Source organism: Leptonychotes weddellii, chromosome 11, assembly GCF_054177405.1.
Source record: "Leptonychotes weddellii isolate Sample4059 chromosome 11, ASM5417740v2, whole genome shotgun sequence".
NCBI classification, from domain to species: domain Eukaryota; kingdom Metazoa; phylum Chordata; class Mammalia; order Carnivora; family Phocidae; genus Leptonychotes; species Leptonychotes weddellii.
Genome location: NC_138379.1, coordinates 70,984,204 through 70,994,202, shown reverse-complemented (window position 1 = coordinate 70,994,202; position 9,999 = coordinate 70,984,204). Strand labels below are relative to the sequence as shown.

General features: G+C 43.6%; 1 protein-coding gene across 2 annotated transcripts in view; it reads right to left on the bottom strand.

Annotated features, from left to right (window-relative positions):
* Positions 1–9,999, bottom strand: part of OPCML (opioid binding protein/cell adhesion molecule like) — a 1,015,190-nt gene that overhangs the window by 20,718 nt on the left and 984,473 nt on the right. The gene's annotated exons all lie outside the window — the stretch shown is intronic.

The window sequence follows — 9,999 nt, the reverse complement described above, 5'->3', positions numbered from 1 at the left end:
TCACTTCAGCAATGAGCATGTAACTGTTCCAAGTCCAGGGATTTCCATATGGATACTTTTTCTTCCTCTGGTTTCCAATGTACACAATTCTCCTATTGACTAAAGATTCACATTTACTTTCTGGCTTGAGAGTCTGGCTCATACTGCTGTGCATTTTTGTTATAGAGTATTCACAGACAAGGGCAGGATCCAGGCATGAGCCAAGTGCTATCATCCCCATGAAGGTTCCATACACATTTACGAAAAGTAGCCTGACTCTGGGGCCTCCATCAGTCAAGACATATATCTTAAAGAACCATACTGGCCTACAGAATGTACTGAGTTGAAAAATGCCCAAGTTGGAGCTCAAAATAATTCTCTATATTATCTTCTTCAAAAGATAAATGATTTAGATGTTTTAATGAGTTTATAAAGAAATGAACAATGCAGATTTGTTAGACATATATGTTTCTATAAAAGACATATGTTTCCATATCTATCTATAGACAGATACTTTTATAGAAACATGTTTAACGAATCTGCATCACTCATTTCTTTATAAACTCATTAAAACATCTAAATCATTTATCTTTTGAAGAAGATAGAGAGGACTTACATTAAACTAATTATATGTGTGTGTGTGTCTTTGTCTAATTCATGATGCTGACATTAACTTAAGAAACAACTGAAGACCTAATAAGCCCCACTCTAGAGAGACAGAGAGCTTTAGTGTAGGAATCACTTTATTCCAAGTTCTACTAGTGTATTTAAGCGTTGCTTTGGATGTCATGCTACCAGCACAAGGTTGGATATAGCTAAAACAAAGCAGAAAAAAGCAGTATATGAGGAAGGCAAAGCATGAACGGTGAGGTACAGAGAGAGAAGGAGGCAGAATCATAAAGAGAAATGAGTATTTCTGGTGGTGTGTGGCAGTTGCAATAAGATGTTCATTACTGATCAGGCAGAGGGTTTATAACCACAGTTAAACTTCAGTTGCGTGTTCCATAGAATGGAAACCGTGAGGGTGACTTAGCAGACATAAAGCCTGCTCAGCTTGCTTAGGATGATGATGGTAACATGTATTTACATTGTGCTCTCTGTGTGGCAAGTGTGATTCTAAATGCTAAACAAATATTAGCTCATTTAATCTTCACAAAATGCTACGAGCTATGCACTAGCCATGACATTCCCATTTTATAAATGGAGAAACTAAAGAACAGAGCAGTTAAGTGCTTTGTTATGGTCACCCAACTTATACACAGGGCTGGATTAGAACAGAGTCACTCTGTCTATAAAGTCTGTACCCTGGATTGTTACAACTCGACTTCCTTTCTGTGGAAAATGACCCCTTGTGCATGTTTTCCAAGGACCACAGCAATACATAGTGAGAGGAATAACTGGCTAGGAATCTGGAGACCCAGTTTCTCTATGTGATTCTGCTGCTCCCTAGCTGACTGGCACCCCCTCTCTGGCCTTCGCTCTCCCATCTACAAAAGGAGAAGAGGTGGGATTGATGACCTAAGGCCTTTCTCCTATTAGCATTTTGAGTTATTGTATGAATGGAGGCTCTACATCTGGTGCTAGAAGGGACAGCTGGTGAGCAGCCAGATGGCCCTTTCCAGTTGGTACAAAACCATCACCACTCTGGGTTTTTGCACCTCAGCGTGTCATCTCCTAAGAGAACAAGAGGCCACCAAACATTCTTGGGCCCCCAGATTTTCTTTTCTGTGGTCACGTTCTCTATGCAGCTTCAAGAAGTTTATTCTTCAGCAGGTTTGAGGAGATCTGCTTAAACGTATCAGAAAATATGGCAATTTAATCCCAAAGTGCTTTTAGTCAGTCAATCTATGAGCAATGGCTGAGCTAGTCTGACCAATGAGTTAGTCTAATCCAATATAACAGAGATTAAAATTAGCATCACTTTCCTCATATGGATCCTGCACACATTTGAGATTTGGCAGCTGGGCTAAATGCCAGGACAGCAACGGACCTATAGGAAGGCTCTTGGATTTTGTTCAGAGCAGGAAGTGAGACTCACATCTGTGCACCACTCTCTAAGTTGGAGGAATGTGCGATAAAAGCCATCAGCTATGAACTGATTTTTTAATTACATCATTGCAGTAACCCCGATTCTACTATTAATGAGGAAAATAAAGCATTTAGTTTGTGTCTCTCCCTTAGGGTTTCTGTATGGTAAGGTCACTCACCTGATTAGTCATGTGCTTCTTTGTGCTTTAATATAGATTACCACTGCTCAGCTAATTGGTGTGGTTCCATGAATACTCAGGGCTCACTTTTGGTCCCTTAGTCTGGTAGGAGGCTTTTGCAAATGTTACCTCAATGAATCTGTTAAGGGAAGGGCATGCTACTGGAGGAACACCTCCCCTGAGCTGAGCCGTGGTAGTACTAAAGCTTGAACACACATCCTCATATGTCAAGTTGACTCTGGTTTTCCTATACCTTGGTTTCTTCAGGTAACAACAGCTACATTGACTTCTCCAAGTGCTTGGTACCCAAGATAATACTAGCTTTAATTTCAATAAACATGGTCAGGAATTCAAGTGGTGCTTTCCTCCTCCTCCTCCTTCTTCTCCTCCCCTTACTTTTCCTCCTCCACATCCTTCTTGGTGGAAATAGGGAGAAAGTTAGTTCTTATTTCGAACTTAGAATCCAGAATTGGGAAACATGAAGTGAATTTTCAATTGTGTGTTCTACTACAGAAAACTAACCCTGAAATGTATCTGGATGAAGGACAAGGGTTGGAAGGAAATATGGGACCGAACATCTAAGGAGCAGTGTCCCTGAATGAACAGGTAGAGTAGACATCTTCTGTGAACCTTAGGAAAGGTTTTGGATGCATCTGTACCCCTTGGCTTTGCTCTGTTGTCTTTGCAGCCCTAAACATCCTTTGGGGTAAAGTCAATGACCACTGTAAAAGTGTACTAATCCTGGCAACTTTGGAATCAGACCAATATGGGTTTAAATCCTGACTCTGTGGTGTACCAGCTATGTGATCTCATACAAGGTACTTTCAGTTGTCTTACTGAAAATAGAGGTAATAATACCGAGTTTACAGGATAAAGAGTCAGAGTGATTAGTACAGTACCTGGTACAATGTAGTCATGTGATCATGGGAACCACCACTGTGGAGCTTCCACACCCCCCACCTTCCACGTCTTAGTTGAAGCTAATATTGGCTTATTTCAATCCTTCCCAAATATGTTGAACCTGAGGTGAGGTTTTGCTGGTGACAGAGTGAGGAGATGAGGTCATGAGATAGGGGGTCTGTTGCTGAGAGAGGATGTTGGCCGTGAAGTGAGCTTGGGAAGACATGGGTCATTGAGCAGAGTGATGGAAGATGTCCAAAGCTAGGTTCCATGCAAGGTCCGAGGGCAAAGGATCAGTCTTGCAAGGGTAAGGGACCCCACACTAGCCTCAGAAAGCCACTGCCATTCACTCAGCAAGTATTGATTGGGAAGCTGCTGTGAGCCACTCTCTGTTTTCAGGCAGACACAATCTCTGCTTTCACAGAGCTTATACTTTAATAGGACCAGGAATAGCATTTCTTCTACTCTAAATCAGTCAACAAACAATTGAAAGAAGGAAGGAAAGAAGGAAGGAAGGAAGGAAGGAAGGAAGGAAGGAAGGAAGGAAGGAAGGAAGGAAAGAAGGAAGGAAGGAAGGAAGGAAGAAAGAGAGGTAAGGAAGAAAGGAAAGAAATTTTTTAAATGCTTCCAGATCCTGAGAAGAAAGCCATTTGGAACAAATAACCAGTATCCCTTTCATCTCAAGAATACCCTCCCTGTTGGAGTCTTAGGAGAATTAAATTCAGGAGTCAGAGAGGACTGAATTTGAATTCTGGCTCTGGGACTCACTAGCAGGATGACCTTGGACAAGACAGTCAACTTCTCTGAAACAGTTTTTTGGGGTTTTTTTTAATGTATAAAATGGGGAGGGGTAGTTTCATCTCCTCCTGTAGGGTTGTTTTGAGGATTAGATAAGATGATGGGTAAGATCACTGAGTAGAAGTAAAGGATGAATAAATATGAGGTGAATTAGAACCAGGACAATAACTGCTGATCCTTAAAATAGGATCTTTTGTGGGGACCCTGCTTTAAATAGAGACCCTGTGGAATAGTAGGCTCTCAAGGACAAGTGCCAAACACAAGCTGAGAGCAAACTTGGCTATGGCGAGCAAGCAAGTGACCTGGTCACTCCTTAAAAGACCTGAAGTGGCTATAACCACAGGCAAAAGCTTCCCAAAGAAGCAAGTGTAGTTAGAGGCCCAACTTCCTCTCTGGGCAATTGCCACATTTAAGGGATCATTTTTACGGTTAACAGTGACTCAGTTCAATTAGAATGGCTGGACGAATATCAGGTTTAATTAAATATTTGTCAGGGATAAATTGGAAGTGAGAACGTGTATTTTTGCCCTTTCCCTTGATCCAGATCCTCCTCCACCCTTTCAATGTTACACACTGTTTCCTTCATGTCTGAAGGGGAGCGTCCCTGAGGATAAAAGCTGAAATGATGATGCAAAGCCACAAAACAAACTGTGAATGACAACAATGACAACGACAAAATACCTTGGGGACACATATGCAGACAAAAATACTTTAGTCTTCAGCATATAGAAAGAAGAGAGAGATCAGGGGATAAATTCCAGAAATGGTAAATGGCATGAAGGTCAATTGGTGTGTGTATTCCGGGCCAGAGGGAAGATTTATGGCCAGATGTGACGCTCAGCAGGGTTAAGAGAAGGAAATAAGAAACAAACAAACAAATAAATAAAATAAAGTCCACTGTGGAGAGGCTACTCACTTTGTTAAATTAAATATACTAAACATTAGATTTTTAAAGAAGCAAATTTGATGGAGAGCTTAACCTAGAAGCAACCTGCAGGCCTAGTTCCCCTGCAAGTAAGACTATGCCGAGGGGTGACAGATCACCCTCAGAGGGAGCAGGTTTTGAAAATCAAAGTACCCAAACCCAGCACAAAGCTCCCCCCAAATATATTTAAGCTTACTGATGAGATCTTGCCTCGCAAGAGATTCAAAGCTTAAAAATGGCAATGAAAGTATTGAAATGTGTCACGGTTTTTCCTTTCCATGATTGCCATGAAAATATGGCATGGTTCTTCAGCAACATTAGAGTGTATCGCTGTAATTCTACTAACATAGCAGGTGGTAGGGTGATCACATTAAAAAAGAAAAGAAAGAAAAACCCCACAGGCAAGTTGAACTTGGTGATAGCACAGTGAGATCAATGAAGTATCTGAAGTGTAAGAAGATACAGTTTTGTTCTGAAATTTGGATAGGTTTTATAAGTATGAATATGAACTATGTGACCTTCCTAATGAGGAACTAAAAGGATAATGATGTTCTTGGTGATTAAAAGAGGAGCAAGGAAATCTAATTAGAGGATGCATGCATTACACTTGTTGGTGAAACATAAACCTATTTTCAGCAGTGCTGGCTGATGAAGGCGCTTCATTCCCCTTCAAAGGGAACTTTTCCTCCATTGTCTTTAATTACAGTGGAAAACATGGCACTGTGTTGTTTTACAAGGAAGATTAACCGGGCTTTGCAGCTCGAAGACTTGTGAATAAAGAGGCCAAAAAAGGCAGCCATCTTTGTTTTGTTCTCTTTAGCGCTCCTTGTTTTGTATTTACCACAAAGACAAAAGCTGAAGAAGTTAATATCAGAAGTTCATTCAAATCTGTCAGCTCATCACAAACTTGAAAGAGACAAGACTTTGGTCTATGCCGAACCACAAGCTCTTGTGTGTGTGCTGACATCAGCACACCCTGAATGCTCAGTGTTACATTCTAAATGCTTAGACTAATAGCCAGATGTCAATGATTCAGATAGAGGAGGGTGGGGTGCGAGGGAACGACAAGGAACCTCATCAGGAATGAAATGTGAAATGTCTGCATTTTTTTTTTCTGATATGTTGACATTTTGCAGGTTGGGGAAAGTACAAATGATTCCGCTGCTGTCACCAGCCAAAAGCAATGGTATATCTCTCTGACTCATTCGCTCCCACCTGGATTTAAATTGTGGATTTGGAAAATAAAAATCATATACATTATCAGCAGGAAATGGACAAATAAGTGCAGTTTTTGATGTCTCTGCAAGAAGAAATCATTTGATGAACATCTTCCTAAACAGTGAACTGGAATGTTTGATAGAGTCTCCCTCAGAAGAAAGACCCAGGGTGAGGGGAACCCTAAATTCCAAATACGGAAGCTGGAATGCAAGGGAGAGTGTCAGAGAAATAATAATTTGGCTTCCCTGGGGGAGAAGACCACGAGTTCTTTTGAGTATTTGGCTTCTCTTTGGTTACTGGAGAATTTCACTCTGTATAAGGGCAATCCCTGATGCCCCCACTGACTGGAAATTATATTTATTCATTTGACAGATGTTTACTGGGCAAAAACCACTGCAAGATACAGGGCTACATCCTTTAAGTGCAGAAACAAATACAAACAAAATATAAGCTACCCTGAAAGCCCCAAAGATGAGTGCTTCTTCAGTGGGGCTTGGAATCACCTTATGGACAGAATAAAATTGAGTAGAACCTTAAGGGATAAGTACAATTTTATCAGACAGGGAAGAGGGCAAAAGCCTCCATCTGTGACCCTACAGCATCCTGGAAGACATAGGATATGTATGGGTGAAAAAGAAACATGGGCTTAAGATCAGACAGACCTGGATGCAAAACCTGGTGTTGTCATTTCCTTGGGTGGTAGAATTCCTGTCTGCGGGAATTCAGTCCCACCACCTGAATTCTCTGGGCTCCAGGCTCTTCTTCTTGGAAGTGGGAATAATAACAGTACTGACCTCATAGTGTTCTTAGCTGTTTAAACCATGTCTGGCTGACACTTAATAGCTAGTGGCTTTTTCACTTATTATATTCTATTATTCTACTGTAGCTGTCTATTGACTTGTTTGTGCAGGGTTGGGAACTTTGTAACTCAATCTGAATGGATGGAGGGATGAAAAGAGCTGAAGCAGCATGGTCAGAGGCTGACAAGTGTCATGGGATCCGTGTTCTGGGTCTAGCACGGTGGGTGCATAGAAGGCAGTGGGAGAACCTGAAGTATAAGGGGGTGTGGATCTCAGAGCAAGAAGAACCCTCAAGGCCATGCTTTCCTGGTAGGCAGCTTTCAGCAGGGTATGAGCAGTTTCATTCTGAGTTTTGGAAAGGTCACATGGCCCCACAGTGGCAAAGAGATTAGAAAGGGATCACCAAACATGCAGGAATCAAGAGAATAGCATAACTGCCCAGGGAAGGCACATGTCCAGTGTAAGTGAGGATGGAATGGCGAGCCAGCAAGCCAGGTCTGCTTGCTGGGACTCACAGGCCCCCAGGTAGAAGGGGAAGGGAAAGGAAGAGGTCAGAACGACCGGACAGATTCTAGTGAGAGTATGTTGGGGAGAAGATAAGGTATACGTTTGAGTGAGAGGCATACCTGAGAGAGAAAGGTTGAGTTTGAGATTCCCATGGAACATTCAGGTAGGGAGAGGGTTCGTAGCTCAGAATGCAGGAGAATGCTAGAGATGCAACTTTTGTAGTCATCAGACAAGTGCTCAGAGACCATCAGTCTTCAGTGTGCAAAAGAGTCCCTTGGAGAGCGTGCTTTAAAAGCACATTCTCGGGACCTTCCCTGGAGACTGTGCTTAAATGGGTCTGGGGCAAGACCCATGAATCTGCATTTTTAAAGCCCCCAAAGCAAGTGCAATGCAGACTAAAATGTTCTGTAAGATGCCTGAAGACACAGAAGACCCGTTCTCCTCTCACTGTGATACACTCCCTGGGCAGACTGATGGGGCAGGGGGTGGAGGGGCCAGCAGCAGACTAACCCAGAACGGTAGGAAAGTCACCACCTGGGTATGTCACAGAAGCCAGGAGGGGGTGCTGGGGGCCAAAGGGAGGTCTGGAACTGAGATTCTGCTGGGTGTTAGGAGGGAGCAGAGCGTGGCAGCCTGAGGCATGATGGTGCTAGAGGAGGAGGGGATGAAAACAAAGACTCCAGCTGTCAGAGGTCTGGAGGAGAAGGCAAGAGAAGATGCAGAACGGTACACAAAAAACACACTAAAGACAATCTCCAGACTCATCGCACCCACTCCTCAGGTCTCCCCTGGAGGCAGCTGGGGGAAAGGTGTGCTCTTAATAAAAGAGTAGGGAAGGCTAACAGAGACAGAAGTGTGTTGGGGTGGGGTGGGGGACAAAGGCCCGGCTCTGAGGCTCTGCCTACAAGTACCAGTGGTGTGCGTGGTGTTGGGGACGCGGTCAGCAAAGGGTGGAGCCTGAGAGGAGTTGGTTGGTGCTGCCTGTAGTTGAAGAAAATCCAGTTTGAAGAGCAGCCTGATATGTATATTTATTCTAGAGGAATGGCCATTAGCAAAAGAAAATATAGATTCTGTCCTTATGGCTTGCAGGGCCCGCTGAGGTAGGCTTGAGTCCTGGCTGCTCTGAGTGGGGCTGAGGCATTGCCCGAGGAAAAAATCCAGAGCCCAGATGTTGCCTTAACTGGAATATTTTGCCGTTTTCATTTGCAATGACAAGATTCCTATCAGTTGTCCTTATTCCTGATACTTAACTCTTAATGTAACTAATTTGTGTTGCTACGATTTCTCAGATAAAATGTGAGAAATCTGTTTTTCTCTCTGCAGCAACCCCCTCCTTTCTGGCATTGTTTGCGCTCTCTGTCCCTCTCCCCTGCCAGTTCCAGTAATCCAGGCGTTTATATGGCTCATTAAGCACATCACACTCTCTGCAGTGCCGGATGTAATCAAGTTCAGAATCTTCGCTCTCTGCACTCTAAGGGCAGGGGGATGGGGCCTCTTGCTCAGGACCCAAGGGAGGCAAAGTAGGTTGACAAGCTGAGAGAAGTGAGTGGCTTCCTGGGGGGATCGGGGGGAGGGGGCAGAGCTGGGGCCAGCAGGCTGAGCCTGGCCTTCCCTCTGCTGCACACAGGCTTGGCAAGACTTCAAGGTGCTAGCACTCCAGGTGGGCCTGCAAAAGCCTGCTTCCACTCAGTAAAACTTACTTATACTTAGAGCAGTTTGCTTTTCCATAGAAAAAGCATTTTAGTTGCCACCATTTCCAAGTTTATGGATGATGGGTTTTGGAGACCTGCCTTTAATACTGTTTCTCCACTGTTGCTTAAATTTAGAACACTTAGCTGGAAGTCAGCTGAGAGTCCATCTTGTTCTGTTCTTACATTCAACAGACAACCAGGAAACAGAACAGAGAGCATCAGTTTGTTTGAACCGGGGTCGGGACCAGAACACCATTTTCCTTGCTCCTGGTCTCTCAGTGTTGTGCTGTCTTTCCAGGACCTGCAGTTGCCCCGCACTAAGGAACATACAGGCAGTCTAAAATGCCACTTTGAGTTGCACTCTGCCTGCCTGACCTATCCTGTCAGTGTGGCTTTTGAAGGGGCTGCAACTGGCGTGCAGGGAAGAAACACCTCATGTCAGTGCCAACCACTGATTTGTCTCTGTGTGTCGCCCACACACCTGTGTTCACTCTCACCACCTGCCCCATCACTTCCTGCTTCAGCTCGCTCACCAACCCACTGTCTCACGGGCTTTGTCTTATGTGTTCTTTTGAAACTGCTTTCATCCCACTTCCCCTTGTTCTTTGCATGTAGGTAGGAAATAGATAAAGATGTGTTTGTGCGAGAGCCCTATTGTGAGTATGTGTTGTGATGGGATCACAGTGCAGAGTCAGAAGGGTCTCCAAAAACAATCGCATACTCTTTGAGGGCAAACACCAATGTATGCCTGGGAATGTGGGGTGGAGGGGAGGTGTATATTTGGGAAGTATGTGTGTATGGGTTGTAAACGTACAAAACGTCCTTTAAAAGAATGGGTTCAGATTTATTTTTTGCTTTTTAAATTATTTGAAGGAATCCTCATGCACTGTTGGTGGGAATGCAAATTGGTGCAGCCACTGTGGAAAACAGTATGGAGGTTCCTCAAGAAATTAAAAATAGGGCGCCTGGGTGGC